Raw genomic sequence first — 22,282 nt, 5'->3', positions numbered from 1 at the left:
CCCTAGAAAAATATTTCTTCCCAATTTGACACCTAAAATTGATTTCCTTCCTCAGATGGCACTGCCGTTATTCCTTCCGTCAATTATTTTTCTAGTGTACCAAAATACCCCTTCGTAAGTAGTACTACTAGAACAGAACGAACAAGAGACTAGGAATACGCAAAGTCCATGTAAAAAAGCAAAATCCACCGATGTGCCTTTACCCATAGGCTGGCAACCGTGTTGAGAATGTACAGGCGGCGCGCGGGACACAGGGCTGCTGGCGAGCATGCCCATGGGACTCCGGTCCGGTGACGGGCGGCGCGTGGGACGTCGGGCTGAAGGCGGGAGACGCGAGGGACCCCAGCCAGAAGCTATGCAGGCGGCGGCGCGAGGCCTGGTCTGGCGGCAGGACCTACTCCGGGGCGTGGTGCGGTGACAACAGGGGCAGAGCTTCGTATGGCGATTGGGAAGGATGGGGAGAAACCGTGCGGGAGGTAGAGGAATATGTCCGTCGGGAGGTTGATTCCGGTTTTCAGATAATAATGGGGTGTTCGTTCTGGTTTTGACGGTTTCCAATCTTTTTCTTTTGTTGCACAATTCATCATGGGTAAAGTAGTCTTTTCATATTCCTATTTAACACCGTAACTGCTGAAATGCACTAGAGTGTCACTTTAGGAAAGAAATTTAGATCATGTGTCAAATTGGGAAGAAATTTTTTTCTAGGGCCAAATAGGGAAGTTGATTTTAAGGTAGTGTCAAATAAGGAATTTTCTCATACTTTACAGCATGTACCGTTTTGGTTTGGACAGCAGAACCTATATCCATGGATGCTTAGATTTTTTTTTTAGACAACCTGCTAGATTTTATTCATCAACGAGAATGTTTACAAAGATATTAGTAGAATATATGGAGTACCCTAAATCACAAAGCAAATGCTAGAAAACTTAGACCAGGAGGTTTTAGTCTCTTTTGTTTATTGTCTTCTACTTGTTTCAAGTTCAGGCAACCAGGTAGCACACGTTGAGGGCAACCATCGGCACAAAGGATTGGATATCATCATCGATTGAGATATGAACGCCATGCTAAAGCAATGAAAACCTGTTGAAAAACGAACCAAGACAGGAAACACATGAAGATCCAGGGGCAAGAAATCCGGCAGCATGTACCCTGGGAAGATCCAAGACAGCAGCCCGGGAGAACAAGTGGTGTGGTGACGGGGCGACCAAGCTTGCCTCAGGCCACTGTATATAGGAGGCCGACGACGGCGGCGACAAGTCGTGCACGAGCAGAATGATGAGTCGGGGACGGGATAGAGACGCGATGGGGAGGGGATATTGCCGCGAATAAACATGATTTTGCTTTTCGAGTTTGTTGGCAGTGATTGCTTTCCAAGTTTGTTGAGGAAAATAAGGAGCAATGTAATTCCCGTTGGAATTATAGCTACTAGATTTAGATGTGCGCCTTGGCGCACGATCCCGTGAAACTCGAACCGATCTACGTCTAAATAGAAATGCGTTTTATTGAATTTAGAAAACAAAGTTAATAAGGTGAAATTAGACCCAACCACACAAAAACAAACGGAACAACAATACTTATATACAATCATGAAAATAGTTTTAAATATACTACTTCCACTGATTTGAAAAAGTGCCAGATGATTAATACAATTGTCGTTTGACACTTAAAACCTTCTAGAATCAGAAATTTCATCTTTACTGATTTTTCAAGTTCCTCGGCACTAACTGGGTGCTAGGCAAGCTCGATGTGGATGGGATCAGAGCCTCCATCACAAGCGCCAGCTTCAGATCTGCTTGGGCTTTCTGCCGGTGCCATATGGGTCCGCCATCTCGAAGAAGGTAGATCCACTGGAGGTCAACCCTATCAATGGCGTGGTCGCAATATGCATAAGACAGTAGATGCAGAACATGTTACGTCACCATATGCTTAGCAACACTGGCTTAATTGCACCAAAACAGATCATTATAATAGGTGGTTTAGCCAGAACTTGTTTCAGTAGCTTGGTAAAGTTGTAAATATAGTTACTTGAATCAACTGAAAATTATACATGGATTAGTCTAATCCAATCAACCAGAATCAATGAATGAATTCTAACAGCAGATCGTGGTACCAAAACACCTAAAATCCATCAAAGACATTCCAAGGAAACATGTTAAACCATATCTGAAACTAGTATTAGACAGTTTAGATAGTGCAGCAATCAAGTATCCCGGCAGCGCTTTCAGTTTTAGCTAATCGTTTCAGCCATCTGCTTATAAGATCAGGATTGCATAAAGAGCTCACCGCTGAGATAGTTAGTATCTCTCATAGCATCAGGCCAACCTCATACACCCCGTTGCAGTGGAAGGTGAAGGTATCATACGCAGAATATTAAGCTAAATCACATGGGAGTGGCTCCATACCTGGAAATGTCAATTTGTTATCATCATCTTTCCAAAAAATAGAGGTAATGAGCACATTCATGATTAGGACTTGGAAGGACAGAAGCAAGACAAAGAAGAAACTAACAACTCTGAATCATCTTGTGATCATAAGAAAAATAATATCTCTTCTTTCAATAGCATGTTATATTAAAGAAAAGGAGTGCACAAATATCGTACAATTTCAACCTATATGTGAATAAAATAAAAAACTCGAAATTGTCCCCAATATAACCTAAGGTGCCTTTGAACTTTCCCACTGCTTATTCCATCCAAAGGATATAAAAGCATTGATAATTATTTAAGAGCGGAAATTTTATATGGTGAAAAATCACAAAATCAGTTATCATGTAAGCACGGAAGAAACAATAAGCCAGCGCAAATCCGACATGAGCTCATATATTCATGAGGAAAATCATAAATTAGCAACCACCAGTAATATAAACATGAAAACATAATGCTAAATGGGAAGAAGAAATCAAGCAGATACAGACTTCCAACATACAATAAATGAAATAAATAAACACAAGCATCTATATCTTCTTCCGCCTGTGCTAACGCAAAAGACACAAGGAGTATTGGGAGAGGACAAAGCCAGAAGCAAAGGAGAAGAATCAATTACGCTCTACAGGAACTACATTATTCTAAGTTGTCTATTTGTACGGATAGTAAATTATATTACTCTTCAATCCATTAGGGTCTGTGTAGATACATACCGCTATTTAGCACTACAACAACAATAGTGTTCATCATACCTGAAAAAATAATGGCACACCAGATGCATGTATTCATAAATTTTCCCATAGATCTACCTATCTGTCTTCTCTTCTTCTCCCCACGGGAAATCAAATCATATATCTCAGCGGCTGCCAAAAAACATATATCTCTCAGTGCAGAGTTGAAACATAAACAATCTTGAATCATTACATATCTTATGAAACACTACTCCACGACACCATAAAGCATGGTAATGAACATACATAATGTTTAAAGGCAGAAACAATCTTCATAAAAAATTATAACCACTGCATATCAAATTAATGTGTACTAAATAATATGACTATTTTAGGTGCAGCAGCATTTCAAGCACGGCTAAAGTAAGGATGATAACCTGACGCTCAATATACTACTGCTTGAAAGCACCCAGTTCCTTACAAAGTGCACAAGACTTGAATATCTACTGCCAAAAAATAACTGAATGGTATTGTCTCGCTTTAACATTTTGCCTATAGCACGATACACAACTGTAAGGATATGCTAGTTGCAGGTGTATACAAATCATGGAAAAAAATAGAACGCTATTCCAACGCTAATAGCACGCTATAGCATATCTGGAGAGCCGACGCTACGCTATTTCGGTGCTATAGCGCACTATTCACGTTAATAGCACGCTATAGCATGCTAATAGCGTATTTTTACACCCACGCTATTTTGTTATAGCGCGCTATTTTTTTCCTTGATACAAATCCACACCAGCTAACATGTATAAGTTGTCGTGACTTTTCCATTTTTTAGAAAGATAATTTGCCCCATCTTATTGACATATGGGAAGGCCTAAAGATAATAAGGCTGAAGCTGGACCTAGAAATGAGCCATGGATATATACGTAAAAGAATTTCTCCAGGCATTGTTGTTACTCGAAACTAAAATCAGAACCAAAAAATTATTCCTAAACATTCACACACAAAAGAGGAAACCCAAAGCTATTGGATGTTAATTATCTATCGTTTTATATAAAGCTAGAGAGATTGTCATCATTACTTATGAATAAGTTCTTTGAATTAAATCACTATATTTTTTAGAAAAGTGAAGCTGATATGGTTCCCACTTCCCCCATGTTGTTCAACTGTTACCACCTTACATGAATTGGTGTGCAGCTGCACCACTATTGAAGTATTTACTTTTGGGTACAGTTAACCTAGTAGGAAAAAGAGGGCTTGAGCTTCTTCAAAGGCTATGACATGAAAAAATAATGAACCGCCCAAAGCTGAATTGATTTGAATAACCCGGGGATGATCAATACAATTGCGTTTGATAATTAAAACCTTCTAGAATGAAAAAATTCATCTTTGGTGACGTTTCAAGTTCCTTGGCACTAACCGGGTGTTGACGTCAGAAACCCACTGGCGGGCAGAGACGGGCAACACCGTAGAGCCGGGAACAACTAGGGCTGCGGCTGGCCCTAGTCCCTCTGAGCGACGGCCCGCAAAGCCTCCCTGGTCGCACGCACCGATGTTTATCACAAGGGCGTGCCACCCGACCTATACCCGGTCGGGAAGGTGTGGATGATGCCTCGCTTAGTTTCCTCGCAGGGCACACACGTAAACGTTAAATACGAGCCTCGATCGGCTCTCGAGTTATCCCGTGAATCGGCTCAAAGAGCCGATCCACCCATGATTCGCACGGGGTGTCCGAATATATGGTGGTCCTGCTTGATCAAGGTAAAGCTGATTAGATCTACGACGATCCGGGGCTTTCACCGCATAATCGGATCATCCTACTCACGATCGGGCCTCGCGCTCGCGCACGGTGACCGTAAGCCGATCCTAGACGAGGCCTAAAAACCAACACGAGGTTGATCCCCGGAACATCCGTTCTAGGACTAGCAAACGCCACCCTACACGCCGCTGGATCCTCCGACCCCTTGTAAGGCCTAACTATCGCAGATATTAAACTAATCCTTGTAGAACAAGGAGCAATCGTAACGGATCAGATCTACCAAACTATGATCAAGCGGGTGCCGCCCTACGCCTAAGATAGGCGTAAGGGCGGCTAGACATGCAAGGGTTGCACTACGAAAGCATGTAATATGAAGAACAATGCTAACCCTAACATGTCTAAGATAACTACGTTGCTCGCCATCAAAAAGGCTTCAAGCACGAGCAACGCATGAACAACGGGGCAGGCTTAGTGCTGCCTAGATCGCAAGATGCGATCTAGGCAGCATGATGCTTACCGGTAGAAACCCTCGAGACGAAGGAGTTGGCGATGCGCCGAGATTTGTTTGTGGTTGAACGTTGGTTGTTGTTTATTCCATAAACCCTAGGTACATATTTATAGTCCAGACGGACTTTCTAATGTGGGCGTGCACCAAACCGTGCACGAGTAAGATTCTAACTTCTAAACTAAGATGCGATCTAATATGTTACGTATACATGGGCAATTAAGCCCAACTTGGTATAAAAGGCCGATTCACGTATCTCTTCTATATATATATTCTTCAAGTCCATCTTGATCGCGGCCCACCTCTCGACTTGGTCAAATTCCGGTGATAACACATGCCCCCTCGGTTTTGGAAATGACATTTCCAAAATCATTACGCTTTCTTTCGTCGGGTCATGTCGTGGCGCAGCGTAACTGCCGCAGAATCTTCCATCATTACGCCTCGCCTCCCGGGCTTCTCTCGTATGAACCGTCAATCCCGGCCTCACGTCCTCGAGAACCGTCATGGCATTAAATCTCCACTACACTCTCTTTATTTATTCGTGCCAAACGGTTCACCACTCCATCGCCTTGCTCGCTCTCGTTCACCAAACCAAAAACCCTTCTCTCCTCGCAGCCATGTCTTCCTCTTCCTCCTCTCGCTTCAGTGCACCTCTCTCCAACCGTTGCCGAAGAACAAAGAAAAGGACGATCTCCGCTCCGGGCGCACCCCATCTCCTCTCGACAAGGAGAAGAAGGGAGGAGAAGCGGAGAAGACCAAAGCCTCCCCCTCCACCAGGCTCCCGCCGAAGAAGCGCTCACGCATGTGGGCGGACAGCGAGGACGACGGTGATGACGAGGAAGAAGAAGAAGATGAGGAGGAAGATGATTCCTCCGCCTCCATTGGGTATCCTCCAACGAAGCGCTTCCGCGGCTGGGCGGACAGCGAGGACGATGATGATGACGAGGAGGAGGAGGAGGCTCCAGCCGACGGCTGGGGCAGCAGCGGCGAGGAGCTTCCTGGGAGCAGCGCCGACGACCTCGACGACGGCGACGATGAGGACAGCGACGACTAGTAGAATAGGACTAGCGTAGCGAGTGCACTAGGCACTAGATCCCTCTTTTGAGAGCCATCGGCTCTTCTTGTAAAGCTGCTCCTTTGAATTAATGAGAATTGTTCTTCCAATTTCTCCTTTCATTAATCCAATTTCCATCCTTCCGCCCGCCACACCAAGACCGATAGTGACGAATCGGGTTATTATTGTCTTTCTCGACCGTGGCGTTTTGCAGTCCCGCAGCCGATGACTATTCATCGGCTAATTTGAGGAACCAATCTCTTCTTTCCTTGCAGCACCAGTACGGTCCAAACCTCGTACCAGACGACGGCTTTTCCTTCCCGGCTTCCTCCCCGAGACGATCATGATGCAATAACAACCGAGGTAACTCCAATCGGCTCTTAAACACGGGGCACCTATAGGCCTGTTGCCCCCGAGTCTCAGCCAAAACAAAACGAGAGACGAGGATATGCGAATTAGCTGTATGGACTCGGGCTTGATCATGTCCGAGGGAGCTTCTTATGCGAGCCAGCCGATTTGAACATAAATCGGCTTCTCAAAGCAGAGAGCCTTCAAGGTGAGCTGCCCCCGAGCTTCTTCGGTTCTTCCTGCTAGATCGGCTCCTTTCCTTGATCTGCACGTCCAGGCTGCTCCTGGCATTGTTCTTGAAGAGAGGATCTGAGCCTTTAAACTACTCCATTGAGGAGTTCTATTAAAAATCTCCTTTTGTGCTCTACTGACCCTCTGATCGTAACAGTTACTCTCCTCTCGAGTCGATGGCCATGCATCGGCTGTGCTCGAAAAATTCGAATTTTCAGATTTTTTTTTTACGGCCGCATCGGCCCCCATACTCCAATACCCATCACCAAAGATGAGATGGGATAATTCTACTGCATATCCTCGTGTTCTATCCACCTGGGTGCCCCCCCGAGCCGATTCTGTCAAAAGATTTGATGGTATCGGCTCTGTTGGATAACATGTTGAACCCAAGCAGAACGGTGGGTGAGGATAATTTTGGCCGATTGCTGGAATCGGCCTCCACGTTGCTTGCTCGGTGAAGGTTTTGTAAGTTCCTTTCACAAATTTTTGGGGCCGATCACAAGGATCAGCCTCGCCATGTTTTCTCATTGACATGCTCTTGTTACTCGTTCGGGCCGGTCGATAAGACCAGCCCAATCTCTCGACTTTATCATGTTGGCACGCTTGCTGTCGCCCACCTTGAATGCATCGTGTGATCGTGGAGCGCTAAGCTTTGCCGGAAGAACGAGCACCATGTTTGTGCCAGCCGATACTTCATCATCGGCTTTCCTTTGCTTGGGGCGCCACTCCATCTTCCGTGGACGACCCTCTTCATCCAGGGTTCGCTGAACCTTTGCAGCCAGATCAGGCCTTGCCTTCCTCAATGTATGCAAGTATAACCTCTCGGCTTCTTCCGGGCCGCGCAATCGTTGAACCCTGCGTTTCGGGAACGGCTGAGTCCGTCGGGGCACCACCGTGGCCGGTGATACCTGTCTTCTTCTTCTCCCTCGTCTTCCGAATCTTCGAGATCTTCCAACCGAGGGGCTCAGCTCGTTTGCTCCGTGGCGGGAGAGGTCCTAAGCGCTCGAACACGGACACGTTGGCTGCCTCCTTTTTCTTCCGGTTGCATTCTGGGCAATTGCCGATTGTTGGCAATCGGCTTATTCCTGAATCCCAGCAGTGCCTGAAGAAAGGACAATCCCAGTGCCTGTCCTCGCCGTCTCGCTCCTTTGCCTTTCCCTTGGCACAACGCTCGTGCTCCTCCTCACCGCGATTCTGCCGACGATGCCTTCTGGCTTCTCTGGCCAGACGATCTCTTTCATCATCATCACTGGACCGTCGGCGTTGGTCGTACTGACTCACATACTTGTTGAGGAGGTGATCAGAGAGAGGTCGCTGATATCTTATGTTCTTCACTTCTCCCTCTGTTACGTAGCGCTTGCCGTCTTGGCGGAGCCGATCGCGTGGAGCGGCTTCCTCCGTATCTTTGCTATGAGAGCAGCTGCCCTCATCTCCATCCTTGCCAGCGTGGTGTCCAAGATCTACCATGTTGATATTGCACAGGAAACCCGGTCGGCACCCTGCATGGCAAGCATACTCCACCATGTTCACGGCGGGGAAGGGCTGGGTATCGACCTTCATGGCGTACTGGTTGAAAATTAGACGCCCGTTCTCTATCGCCGCTTGGATGTGCTGCCGCCACACCCTGCAGTCGTTGGTGGTGTGGGAGAACGTGTTATGCCTTTTGCAGTATGGCCTTCCGTTTAGCTCTTGCACCGTGGGGAACTTGTGGCCTTCGGGTACCTTTATGTGCTTCTCCGCGAGTAGGAGGTCAAAAATCTGCTCCGTCTTAGTCACGTCGAAGTCGAACCCTTTTGGAGGGCCTTGTGGCTTCACCCATTTGCAGGTCACGGGGCCCGTCGCTCGAGTCCATTCAGCCACTGCTACCTCCTGATCTCCCATGGCACCTTCATCTTCGTCTGCCTCAACCACAGCCACCACCCGCTTGAATTTGTCCTGGTAAACATCTGGGTGGCGCTGTTCATATGCGGTCAGCTTCGCACCATGTGCGCTAACGAAGGGTAGTCCGCTTGGGAGGCCACGTCCTTGATTGATGATGAGAGACCCACCACCGCCGGCTCGATCGCTTCTTTTTCACTTATACGAGCCGAAAAGCATCGGTTCCTAATGGTCCCGAAGCGCCGGACGTATTCTGCCACTGTCTCCCCGCGCTTCGTCGTACTTGCGCTAGATCGGCAAAACCAACATCGGAAGCCTCTGAGTGATATTGCTCATGGAATTGCTCTTCCAATTGCTTCCAAGTCTGGATGGAGTTCGGTGGTAGCGATGTGTACCACCCGAAAGCCGATCCTGTGAGGGACTGTGCGAAGAACCTCACGCGCAACTCGTCCGACGCCGAGATCGTGCCCAGCTGTGCCAAATATCGGCTCACATGCTCGATGGAGCTGGAACCATCCGATCCACTAAACTTCGTGAAGTCGGGGAGCCGATATTTGGGTGGCAGCGGGATCAGTTCGTAGCTGTTGGGGTACGGCTTGGTGTAGCCGAACGCCTTCCTTTTCGGCATCATGCCGAACTGATCTTTCGAATTGCACGGATCTGATCCGCCTGTGATGGCCGTAGGTGTCGAACCCTGAAGATTCGCCGGGGTGGCATACTTAACCAGCCATGCTTGCTTTTCTGGTTCTAAGCCAACTGCAGGAGCTGGTCCTTGGAGGTTCGTCGGGGTGGCGTACTTAGCCAGCCACGATTGCTTCTCAGGATCGGCTCCTGACGTTCCTCCTGCCGTTCCAGAGGCCGCTGATATTGCAGCCTGGTTCGAGAGTGCCCGGGCGTTGCGATCCGGTACGTATGCGCACGTGTATCCGTGCGGGATCTCCTTAGGCGGCTCGTGTAGGAATTGGTAGTCCCTAGGATCACCACCATCCTTGTAGACGACGTATGCCGATGAGTTCGGCAATTCCGGTGCTGCCCATGCGAACGGCTGGGGCTGGAGCGGCATCTCTCCTTTGAAAGTTCCCAGAGCCGGTCCCGACGGAGAGTACCGGTGACTCATGATTTCTCGGACGACGCGCAGAGCGACACGCTCCAAGGTGTTCACCGAGGCTCTCGGAGTGGCGGTGCAGCGAATGAGCCACCATGTAGTTGATCTCCTGCCGCAGCCGACTCGGTGCGTTCTTCTGACGGAGCGGACAGGTCCACTCCATCGAGCGCGCCTTCGGGTGTGAAACCCTTCCACCTGACGCCATGGGTGCGGGTTCGGTGGAAGGAGCCGATGAGTTCGGCTTCGAGGGTTGCCTTGATCTCGTCATGCTTCTTCTTGAGCTCATCAGGCAGATCCGCGTACGTGACCGGAGTGTCTTCCGCCATCTCGGATGTAGATGGCGATGTCGTGGATGTCGTCGACGGTCCCACCGGGCGTGCCGGAATGTGTTGACGTCGAAACCCACCGGCGGGCAGAGACGGGCAACACCGTAGAGCCGGGAACAACTAGGGCTGCGGCTGGCCCTAGTCCTCCGAGCGACGGCCCGCAAAGCCTCCTGGTCGCACGCACCGATGTTTATCACAAGGGCGTGCCACCTGACCTATACCTGGTCGGGAAGGTGTGGATGATGCCTCGCTTAGTTTCCTGCAGGGGCACACACGTAAACGTTAAATACGAGCCTCGATCGGCTCTCGGGTTATCCCGTGAATCGGCTCAAAGAGCCGATCCACCCATGATTCAGACGGGGTGTCCGAATATATGGTGGTCCTGCTTGATCAAGGTAAAGCTGATTAGATCTACGACGATCTGGGGCTTTCACCGCATAATCGGATCATCCTACTCACGATCGGGCCTCGCGCTCGCGCACGGTGACCGTAAGCCGATCCTAGACAGGGCCTAAAAACCAACACGAGGTTGATCCCCGGAACATCCGTTCTAGGACTAGCAAACGCCACCCTACACGCCGCTGGATCCTCCGACCCCTTGTAAGGCCTAACTATCGCAGATATTAAACTAATCCTTGTAGAACAAGGAGCAATCGTAACGGATCAGATCTACCAAACTATGATCAAGCGGGGTGCCGCCCCTACGCCTAAGATAGGCGTAAGGGCGGCTAGACATGCAAGGGTTGCACTACGAAAGCATGTAATATGAAGAACAATGCTAACCCTAACATGTCTAAGATAACTACGTTGCTCGCCATCAAAAAGGCTTCAGATACGAGCAACGCATGAACAACGGGGCAGGCTTAGTGCTGCCTAGATCGCAAGATGCGATCTAGGCAGCATGATGCTTACCGGTAGAAACCCTCGAGACGAAGGAGTTGGCGATGCGCCGAGATTTGTTTGTGGTTGAACGTTGGTTGTTGTTTATTCCATAAACCCTAGGTACATATTTATAGTCCAGCGGACTTTCTAATGTGGGCGTGCACCAAACCGTGCACGAGTAAGATTCTAACTTCTAAACTAAGATGCGATCTAATATGTTACGTATACATGGGCAATTAAGCCCAACTTGGTATAAAAGGCCGATTCACGTATCTCTTCTATATATATATTCTTCAAGTCCATCTTGATCGCGGCCCACCTCTGACTTGGTCAAATTCTGGTGATAACACCGGGCGAGCAGGCGCTAGGCGAGCTCGACGTGGACAGGATCGGAACCCCCATTTCAAGCACCGGCTTGAGATGCAGCAGGCTTTCTGCCGGTGCCGTATGGGCCTGCCATCTCGAGGAAGGCAGAGCCACTGGAGGCTAGGGTCAACCCTATCACAGGCATGGTCGCAATATGCATAAGACGATAGATGCAGAACATGATACATCACTATATGCTAAGCAACATTGGATTAATTGCACCAAAACGGATCAATATTATAGGTGGTTTAGCCAGAACTTGTTTCAGTAGCTTCGTAAAGTTGTAAATATAGTTACTTGAATCAACTGGAAATTATACATGGATCAGTCTAATCCAATCAACCAGAATCAATGAATGAATTCTAACAGCAAATTGTGGTACCAAAACACTTAAAAGCCATCAAAGACATTCCAAGGAAACATGTTTAGCCAGATATCTGAAACTGGTATTAGATGGTTTAGATAGCGCATCAATCAAGTATCCCTGAACCTTTTAGTTTTAGCTAATTGTTTCAGCCATCTGCTTATGAAGATCAGGATTGCATAAAGAGCTCACCGCTGAGATAGTTAGTACCTCTCATAGCATCATGCCAACCTCACACACCTCGTTGCAGTGGAAGGTGAATGTATCGTACATAGAAGATTAAGCTAAATCACATGGGAGTGGTTCCGTACCTGGAAATGTCAATTTGTCATCATCATCTTTCCAAAAATTAGAGGTATGGCTCCATTGAGCTATATATGCTGCAGAACTGCAGCAATCAGTTAATGAGGTCTTAACTTGGGCCTATAGCCTTACGTGATAAGCATGAGACCTCTGTCAAAAGGAGTTTCCATCAAGTCTGAGATGTTGCCATCAGGTGAAAGCTCTCTCAAAAAACACAGAAAACAAATTATTTGATACTACATTGACATAGGACCAAATTAAACAACCATAAGCATAGCCGGCTGGAAGTACACTCCAATTTATAAGTTCTATAAAAGAAACAGCTAGCAACTTCAGATATACAGAGAACCACTGAAGTATGACTGACAACTTAATTCTGATGTTAGTCTGAACCTTATTAGCGTCTTTTTGACATGTACTAGAGCATGGCTTTACTCACCATTTTGGCATCGGAGGTTTCTCCAAGATAGAAAGAGAGGAAGTAAACACTTGTAGAGTCATAGGCATGTTTAGTTCAAAGTTGGAGTGTTGCATTCTCAAATATAACACCGCCACTTGCGACCCAAGTGAATGGGTAACACCGCCATCCCCATCCACCAGCTGCTCGTCCACGCACCACCCAAGAAAACCCTCAAACTCATCGAGAAGATCCAGCGAGGATTTCTTTGGGCTGGCCGCAAGGAGGCCAATGGTGGCAGTTGCCATATCAGCTGGAGCCGCGTTTGCCGCCCCATCGAGCACGGCGGGCTGGGAATCAGGAATATGGACAAGGCCGGCCTTGCCCTTCGTATTAGATGGCTTTGGCTCAGCCGGACCGACCCCTCCCGTGCCTGGCAAGGCCTGGACCTGCAATTCTCCCACGAAGAGCGTGCCCTTTTCTTCGCCTCGACTCACATGTCTGTCGGCAACGGCCGCGCGGCTCTCTTCTGGGAGGACCGCTGGATTGACGGGCGCTCGATCAGCGAGATCGCGCCACACCTGTACGCCTGCATCCCCAAGCGCCGCCGCCGCACCAGGCTTGTCGCCGACGGCCTCCTTGCCCATAGCTGGGCCCGCGACATCCACGACACCCTTGGCATCGACGAAATTGGCGAATACCTGCTGCTCTGGCGTCGGCTCGATCGCGTCCAGCTGACCAACCAAGCCGATACCATGACCTGGAAGTGGAATGCCAGCGGCATCTACACGGCTGCATTGTGCTACAAGGCCACCTTCCTCGGCTCCACCCTTTGCGAGGCTTGGCGCCTAACCTGGAAGACTTGTGCTCCCTCGACCGTCAAGTTCTTCCATTGGCTCGCGCACCTCGACAGATGCTGGACCGTTGCTCGTCTTCAGCGACGAGGCCTGCAGCACCACCCCCGCTGCCTGTTGTGCGATCAAGAGATGGAAACCATCCAACACCTGCTCTATGGCTGCTGCTTTGATGTCTACGGGTGCTTCTATTCTTGTAGACAGTGTTGGGCCTCCAAGAGCAGAGGTTTGTAGAACAGCAGCAAGTTTCCCTTAAGTGGATCACCCAAGGTTTATCGAACTCAGGGAGGAAGAGGTCAAAGATATCCCTCTCATGCAACCCTGCAACCACAAAGCAAGAAGTCTCTTGTGTCCCCAACACACCTAATAGGTGCACTAGTTCGGCGAACAGATAGTGAAATACAGGTGGTATGAATATATATGAGCAGTAGTAACGGCGCCAGAAAAGTGCTTGCTGGCGTGCAGTTGATGGTAGTAATATTGCAGGAAGTAAAGATGCAGTAAAACAAGTAAACAAGCAGCGGTAGCAGATATTTAGGAACAAGGCCTAGGGATCATACTTTCACTAGTGGACACTCTCAACATTGATCACATAACAGAATAAATAGATAGATGCTAGACTCTACACTCTCTTGTTGGATGATGAACACCACTAACTGTGTAGGATTACACGAACCCTCAATGCCGGAGTTAACAAGCTCGACAATATTCGATGTTCATGTTTAAATAACCTTAGAGTGCACGATAGATCAACATAACCAAACCAAGTACTAACATAGCATGCACACTGTCACCTTCACGCTACGAAAGGAGGCATAGATCACATCAATACCATCATAGTAATAGTTAACTTCATAATCTACAAGAGATCACAATCATAGCCTACGCCAAGTACTACACGATGCACACACTGTCACCATTACACCGTGCGGGAGGAATAAACTACTTTAATAACATCACTAGAGTAGCACACGGATAAATTGTGATACAAAACACATTGCAATCATAAAGGGATATAAATAAGCACTTCACTATGCCATTCATAACAGTGAATAAGTATTCCGTGAAATATAGCCTAAGAGACCCACACAGTGCACACACTCGTCACCTTTACACACGTGGGACAAGGAGTCTCCGGAGATCACATAAGTAAAACCCACTTGACTAGCATAATGACATCTAGATTACAAGCATCATCATATGAATCTCAATCATGTAAGGCAGCTCATGAGATTATTGTACTGAAGTACATAGGAGAGAGATGAACCACATAGCTACCGGTACAACCCTTAGCCTCGATGGAGAACTACTCCCTCCTCATGGGAGACAGCAGCGGTGATGAAGATGGAGGTGGTGTCGATGGAGGAGCCTTCCGGGGGCACTTCCCCGTCCCGGCGGCGTGCCGAAACAGAGACTCCTGTCCCCCAGATCTTGGCTTCACGATGGCGGCGGCTTTGGAAGGTTTCTCGTACCGTGGCTTTTTCGTCTCGAGGTTTTAGGTCAGGGACCTTTAAATAGGCGAAGAGGCGGAGTCGGAGGGGCGACGAGGCGGTGACACAATAGGGGGGCGCGGCCTAGGCCCTGGCCGCGCCGCCCTATCATCTGGGCCCACCAGGGCTCCCCTCTGGTGGCTCTCGGGTGTTCTGGAAGCTTCGTGGAAAAATAGGATGCTGGGCGTTGATTTCGTCCGATTCCGAGAATATTTTCTTACTAGGATTTCTGAAACCAAAAACAGCAGAAAACAGCAACTGGCCCTTCGGCATCTCGTCAATAGGTTAGTTCCGGAAAACTCATAAATATGACATAAAGTATGCATAAAACATGTAGATATCATCAATAATGTGGCATGGAACATAAGAAATTATCGATACGTCGGAGACGTATCAGCATCCCCAAGCTTAGTTTCCGCTCGTCCCGAGCAGGTAAACGATAACAAAGATAATTTCTGGAGTGACATGCCATCATAACCTTGATCATACTATTGTAAACACATGTAATGAATGCAGCGATCAAAACAATGATAATGACATGAGTAAACAACTGAATCATAAAGCAAAGACTTTTCATGAATAGTACTTTCAAGACAAGCATCAATAAGTCTTGCATAAGAGTTAACTCATAAAGCAATAAATCAAAGTAAAGACATTGAAGCAACACAATGGAAGATTAAGTTTCAGCGGTTGCTTTCAACTTATAACATGTATATCTCATGGATATTGTCAATGTAAAGTAATATAACAAGTGTAATATGCAAGTATGTAGGAATCAATGCACAGTTCACACAAGTGTTTGCTTCTTGAGGTGGAGAGAGATAGGTGAACTGACTCAACATAAAGGTAAAAGAAAGGCCCTTCGCAGAGGGAAGCATTGATTGCTATATTTGTGCTAGAGCTTTGGTTTTGAAAACAAGAAACAATTTTGTCAACGGTAGTAATAAAGCATATGTGTTATGTAAATTATATCTTACAAGTTGCAAGCCTCATGCATAGTATACTAATAGTGCCCGCACCTTGTCCTAATTAGCTCGGATTACCGGGATTATCATCGCAATACACATGTTTTAACCAAGTGTCACAAAGGGGTACCTCTATGCCGCCTGTACAAAGGTCTAAGGAGAAAGCTCGCATTGGATTTCTTGCTTTTGATTATTCTCAACTTAGACATCCATACCGGGACAACATAGACAACAGATAATGGACTCCTCTTTATTGCATAAGCATGTAGCAACAATTAATGTTCTCATATGAGATTGAGGATATATGTCCAAAACTGAAACTTCCACCATGGATCATGGCTTTAGTTAGCGGCCCAATGTTCTTCACTAACATTATGCATGCTCTAACCATTAAATGAGTGGTAAATCTCCCTTACTTCAGACAAGACGGACATGCATAGCAACTCACATGATATTCAACAAAGAGTAGTTGATGGCGTCCCCGGGAAACATGGTTACCGCACAACAAACAACTTAATAAGAGATAAAGTGCATAAGTACATATTCAATACCACAATAGTTTTTAAGCTATTTGTCCCATGAGCTATATATTGCAAAGGTAAAGGATAGAAATTTTAAAGGTAGGACTCAAGCAATTTACTTTGGAATGGCGGAGAAATACCATGTAGTAGGTAGGTATGATGGACACAAATGGCATAGTGGTTGGCTCAAGGATTTTGGATGCATGAGAAGTATTCCCTCTCGATACAAGGTTTATGCTAGCAAGGTTATTTGAAACAAACACAAGGATGAACCGGTGCAGCAAAACTCACATAAAAGACATATTGTAAACATTATAAGACTCTACACCGTCTTCCTTGTTGTTCAAACCAATACTAGAAATTATCTAGACCTTAGAGAGACCAATTATGCAAAGCAAATTTTAGCAAGCTCTATGTATTTCTTCATTAATGGGTGTAAAGTATATGATGCAAGAGCTTAAACATGAGCACAAAAATTGCCAAGTATCAAATTATCCAAGACATTTTATCAATTACCACATGTAGCATTTCCCGTTTCCAACCATATAACAATTAACGAAGCAGTTCAACCTTCGCCATGAACATTATGAGCTAAGAACACATGTGTTCATATGAACCAGCGGAGCGTGTCTCTCTCCCACACAAGCATGTATTTATTCAGAGAATGAAAATAACAAAACAAAAAAATAAAAGCACACAGACGCTCCAAGTAAAGCACATAAGATGTGACCGAATAAAAATATAGTTTCAAGAGAAGAAACCTGATAATTTGTCGATGAAGAAGGGGATGCCTTGGGCATCCCCAAGCTTAGATGCTTGAGTCTTCTTGAAATATCCAGGGATGAACCACGGGGGCATCCCCAAGCTTAGACTCTTCACTCTTCTTGATCATAGTATATCATCCTCCTCTCTTGACCCTTGAAAACTTCCTCCACACCAAACTCGAAACAAACTCATTAGAGGGTTAGTGCATAATCAAAAATTCACATATTCAGAGGTGACACAATCATTCTTAACACTTCTGGACATTGCCCAAAGCTACTGGAAGTTAATGGAACAAAGAAATCCATCCAACATAGCAAAAGAAGCAATGCGAAATAAAAGGCAGAATCTGTCAAAACAGAACAGTCCGTAAAGACGAATTTTATTGAGGAACCAGAGTTGCTCAAATGAAAATGCTCAAATTGAATGAAAGTTGCGTACATATCTGGGGATCACTCACGTAAATTGGCATAATTTTCTGAGTTACCTACAGAGAATTAGGCCCAGATTCGTGACAGCAAGAAATTTGTTTCTGCGCAGTAATCCAAATCTAGTATGAACCTTACTATCAAAGACTTTACTTGGCACAACAATGCAATAAAACTAAGATAAGGAGAGGTTGCTACAGTAGTAACAACTTCCAAGACTCAAAATAAAAAACAAAATTACTGTAGTAAAATAAACACATGGGTTATCTCCCAAGAAGTTCTTTCTTTATAGCCATTAAGATGGGCTCAGCAGTTTTAATGATGCACTCGCAAGAAATAAGAGTTGAAGCAAAAGAGAGCATCAAGAAGCAAATTCAAAACAAATTTAAGCCTAACATGCTTCCTATGCATAGGAATCTTGTAAATAAACAAATTCATGAAGCATGATGCAACAAGCATAGAAGGATAAAACAAGTGTAACTTCAAAAATTTCAGCATATAGAGAGGTGTTTTAGTAACATGAAAATTTCTACAACCATATTTTCCTCTCTCATAATAACTTTCAAGTAGCATCATGAGCAAACTCAACAATATAACTATCAAATGAAACATTCTTATCATGAGTCTCTTGCATAAAATTATTACTACTCCCAACATAAGCATAATCAGTTTTATTAGTTGTAGTGGGAGCAAATTCAACAAAGTAGCTATCATTATTATTCTCATCAAGTGTAGGAGGCATAGTATAATCATAATAAAATTTACTCTCCATAGTAGGCGGCACCAAAAGACCACTATCATTATAATCATCATATATGAGAGGCATATCATAATCAACATAAACTTTCTCCTCAATACCCTGAGGGCTAAAGAGATCATTTTCATCAAAACCGACCTCCCCAAGCTTAGAATTTTCCATATCATTATCAACAATGGTGTTCAAAGCGTTCATACTAATATTACTACTAGCATGCAAATAAGATTTCATAGGTTTTTTAATTTTCGCATCAAACCATCCATGTCTTAAATCGGGAAATAGAATAAGAAGCTCATTGTTGTCCATTATGCCAAACTAGTGTAAACAAGAAACAAAAAGATGCAATTGCAGGATCTAAAGGAAATAGCTTCGAGCACACACACAACAGCGCCGTGAAAAGTACTTTACCCGGGACCGAAGTATGAGTGCCTTTTACCTTTCCTCCCCGAGCAACGGCGCCTTGAAAAGTGCTTGATGTCTACGGGTGCTTCTATTCTTGTAGACAGTGTTGGGCCTCCAAGAGCAGAGGTTTGTAGAATAGCAGCAAGTTTCCCTTAAGTGGATCACCCAAGGTTTATCGAACTCAGGGAGGAAGAGGTCAAAGATATCCCTCTCATGCAACCCTGCAACCACAAAGCAAGAAGTCTCTTGTGTCCCCAACACACCTAATAGGTGCACTAGTTCGGTGAAGAGATAGTGAAATACAGGTGGTATGAATATATATGAGCAGTAGTAACGGCGCCAGAAAAGTGCTTGCTGGCATGCAGTTGATGGTAGTAATATTGCAGGAAGTAAAGATGCAGTAAAACAGTAAACAAGCAGCGGTAGCAGTATTTAGGAACAAGGCCTAGGGATCATACTTTCACTAGTGGACACTCTCAACATTGATCACATAACAGAATAAATAGATAGATGCTAGACTCTACACTCTCTTGTTGGATGATGAACACCACTAACTGTGTAGGATTACACGAACCCTCAATGCCGGAGTTAACAAGCTCCACAATATTCGATGTTCATGTTTAAATAACCTTAGAGTGCACGACAGATCAACATAACCAAACCAAGTACTAACATAGCATGCACACTGTCACCTTCACGCTACGAAAGGAGGCATAGATCATATCAATACCATCATAGCAATAGTTAACTTCATAATCTACAAGAGATCACAATCATAGCCTACGCCAAGTACTACACGATGCACACACTGTCACCATTACACCGTGCAGGAGGAATAAACTACTTTAATAACATCACTAGAGTAGCACACGAGATAAATTGTGATACAAAACACATTGCAATCATAAAGAGATATAAATAAGCACTTCACTATGCCATTCATAACAGTGAATAAGTATTCTGTGAAATATAGCCTAAGAGACCCACACGGTGCACACACTTCGTCACCTTTACACACGTGGGACAAGGAGTCTCCGGAGATCACATAAGTAAAACCCACTTGACTAGCATAATGACATCTAGATTACAAGCATCATCATATGAATCTCAATCATGTAAGGCAGCTCATGAGATTATTGTATTGAAGTACATAGGAGAGAGATGAACCACATAGCTACCGGTACAGCCCTTAGCCTCGATGGAGAACTACTCCCTCCTCATGGGAGACAGCAGCGGTGATGAAGATGGCGGTGGTGTCGATGGAGGAGCCTTCCGGGGGTACTTCCCCGTCCCGGCGGCGTGCCGGAACAGAGACTCCTGTCCCCCAGATCTTGGCTTCACGATTGCGGCGGCTCTGGAAGGTTTCTCGTACCGTGGCTTTTTCGTCTCGAGGTTTTAGGTCAGGGACCTTTAAATAGGCGAAGAGGCGGAGTCGGAGGGGCGACGAGGCGGTGACACAATAGGGGCGCGGCCCGGGCCCCGGCCTCGCCGCCCTATCATCCGGGCCCACCGGGGCTCCCCTCCGGTGGCTCTCGGGTGTTCCGGAAGCTTCGTGGAAAAATAGGATGCTCGGGCGTTGATTTCGTCCGATTCCGAGAATATTTCCTTACTAGGATTTCTGAAACCAAAAACAAGCAGAAAACAACAACTGGCCCTTCGGCATCTCGTCAATAGGTTAGTTCCGGAAAACTCATAAATATGACATAAAGTATGCATAAAACATGTAGATATCATCAATAATGTGGCATGGAACATAAGAAATTATCGATACTTCGGAGACGTATCATGCTTCTCCCGCCAGGTCTGGCACGGCACCCTGTCTTGGCTGCGTGCAACCTGCAACCCACCTGAGCAGAACGACACCCTCCTTACCTGGTGGCACAAAGCCAAGCCCGCCACGCCTAAGCCCCATGCGCAAAGGACTCGCCTCAATCGCGCTCCTGACACCTTGGGTTATTTGGAAGCACCGCAACGACATCGTCTTCAACGGCGCCGAGCCCTCCATCACCAACACCATCGCCAAGATTCGAGACGAAGCCGCGCTTTGGGCAAGGGCTGGGGCCCCAGGCCTACGTGTTCTGCTGCCCCAATATTGGGATGTACACTAAAGTGTTTTGTTTCCCTTTTCTGGTTTCTGCCTCCTAGAAGGATTGTAACAACAAACCTATTTCCCTCTCCTTTTCAATGAAATGAAACTCAAAGGCTTTTTGCGTTTTCTCGAAAATCTTATGGTAGCTACTAATCATCTATTTGCAAAGGCGCACAAATGCATGAAACAAATAGCTGTATCAGGTTACGTACTTCCAAGCAGCCCTGCATGATGCCACCATGGATAGGAGGGAAGCTCTCGTTTTATGTGTAGGTAGCCAATGGAGCTATTACTTTTGCAATACAGATGGATGCACACCTGAATAATTGATATGTAGTAGTGTTTCTCGGTTAATAATTTCTTATACGAATCCATAATTAAATCTAATCTGTTATGCCATGATATGTAAAAAAAAGCTAACCTTACAGAGTTCAACCGGACAGCTTCTACAAAAAATGTACAAGTGTTTCATGCGTAGTATTTATATCCATAAGTCTATTTTCTGGCCTATAATTAAATGTTGTGAACAATATTACTCACTTCAGCTTATATTTAAGATTTTTGGACCAACAAATCACTTGCTTGAACTCTTAGGTGATTGGCTGTGTCTTATGACGATCCATGGCAGTGCAGGTTCGAAAGGCTTTAGCTTGGATTAGGTTGCTTGTTTCCATTGGCATCGAACGCATGCATAAGGAAGCATTATTGATGCAGCTAATAGAGAAGAACTTCATGGAAACGGAATTACCCCTCAGGGTCCAGTGCAATACGCTCTTCACAACAGGGCGTGATTTCTATGTAAATAAACAATCTAGTGCTTCATGAATAAAGAAGACCACATAAGTAAGAACAAAGCAAACTGGTAACCACTGAGAAAGGGATTTTTTTTGGGTAAATCAGTATAAAGAATAAGTAGTTAAATGAAAATGCATTATATGTCAACTGCAACTCTGCTTTGAAAACAAAATTTCTTAAATTCTAACACATGACTTCTTCGGTGGTATTGGAAGGCATACAAAAAACAGACCAATATTTTCCATTTTTTACATGGATAAAGCGTGCACCCAATCGTATTGCAGTTCTTTAAGAATATTCTTCATATTGCATTATTAGATGCCTACTCTAGTAGTAAAAAAGTCCAACGAATGAATAATATACTTATATAGCAGCAAGTGAAGGAACAAAGTAGAAGCTGGTAACACAAGTGGTAACGGTGGAGTTCGGTACCTTACCTAGATAACATCGTTGGGTTCAGGCTCAGTGACCATATTGCACGGAGCTTGCATCAATTAACGAATCCACGATCCATCAAACACTTCAGTATTGTACCATCAAAGCCGAGTTTAAGTTCTGAAGGTGTAAGAAATAAATATTCAACTAAGATTATCCAGGAGGA

General features: G+C 45.6%; 1 long non-coding RNA gene across 2 annotated transcripts; it reads right to left on the bottom strand.

The window, feature by feature from the left end:
* Positions 1 to 1,983: 1,983 nt before the first annotated feature.
* LOC124682254 lies at positions 1,984 to 22,203 on the bottom strand. Of its 2 annotated transcripts, XR_006996228.1 has the most exons (6): positions 22,119 to 22,203; positions 12,354 to 12,425; positions 12,111 to 12,229; positions 11,539 to 11,686; positions 3,176 to 3,286; positions 1,984 to 2,402 (listed from the first exon to the last, which is right to left on the bottom strand). It is a non-coding gene; the product is annotated as an uncharacterized LOC124682254 (long non-coding RNA). The 2 variants fall into 2 exon arrangements; XR_006996227.1 differs by lacking the exon at positions 22,119 to 22,203 and having other exon boundaries at positions 12,354 to 12,764.
* Between the last annotated feature and the right edge of the window lie 79 nt (positions 22,204 to 22,282).

The sequence above is a fragment of the Lolium rigidum genome, chromosome 1 (genome assembly GCF_022539505.1).
Source record: "Lolium rigidum isolate FL_2022 chromosome 1, APGP_CSIRO_Lrig_0.1, whole genome shotgun sequence".
Taxonomy (NCBI): domain Eukaryota; kingdom Viridiplantae; phylum Streptophyta; class Magnoliopsida; order Poales; family Poaceae; genus Lolium; species Lolium rigidum.
Note: the sequence above shows the minus strand (reverse complement) of the source record. Positions and strands in the feature narration are given on the sequence as shown.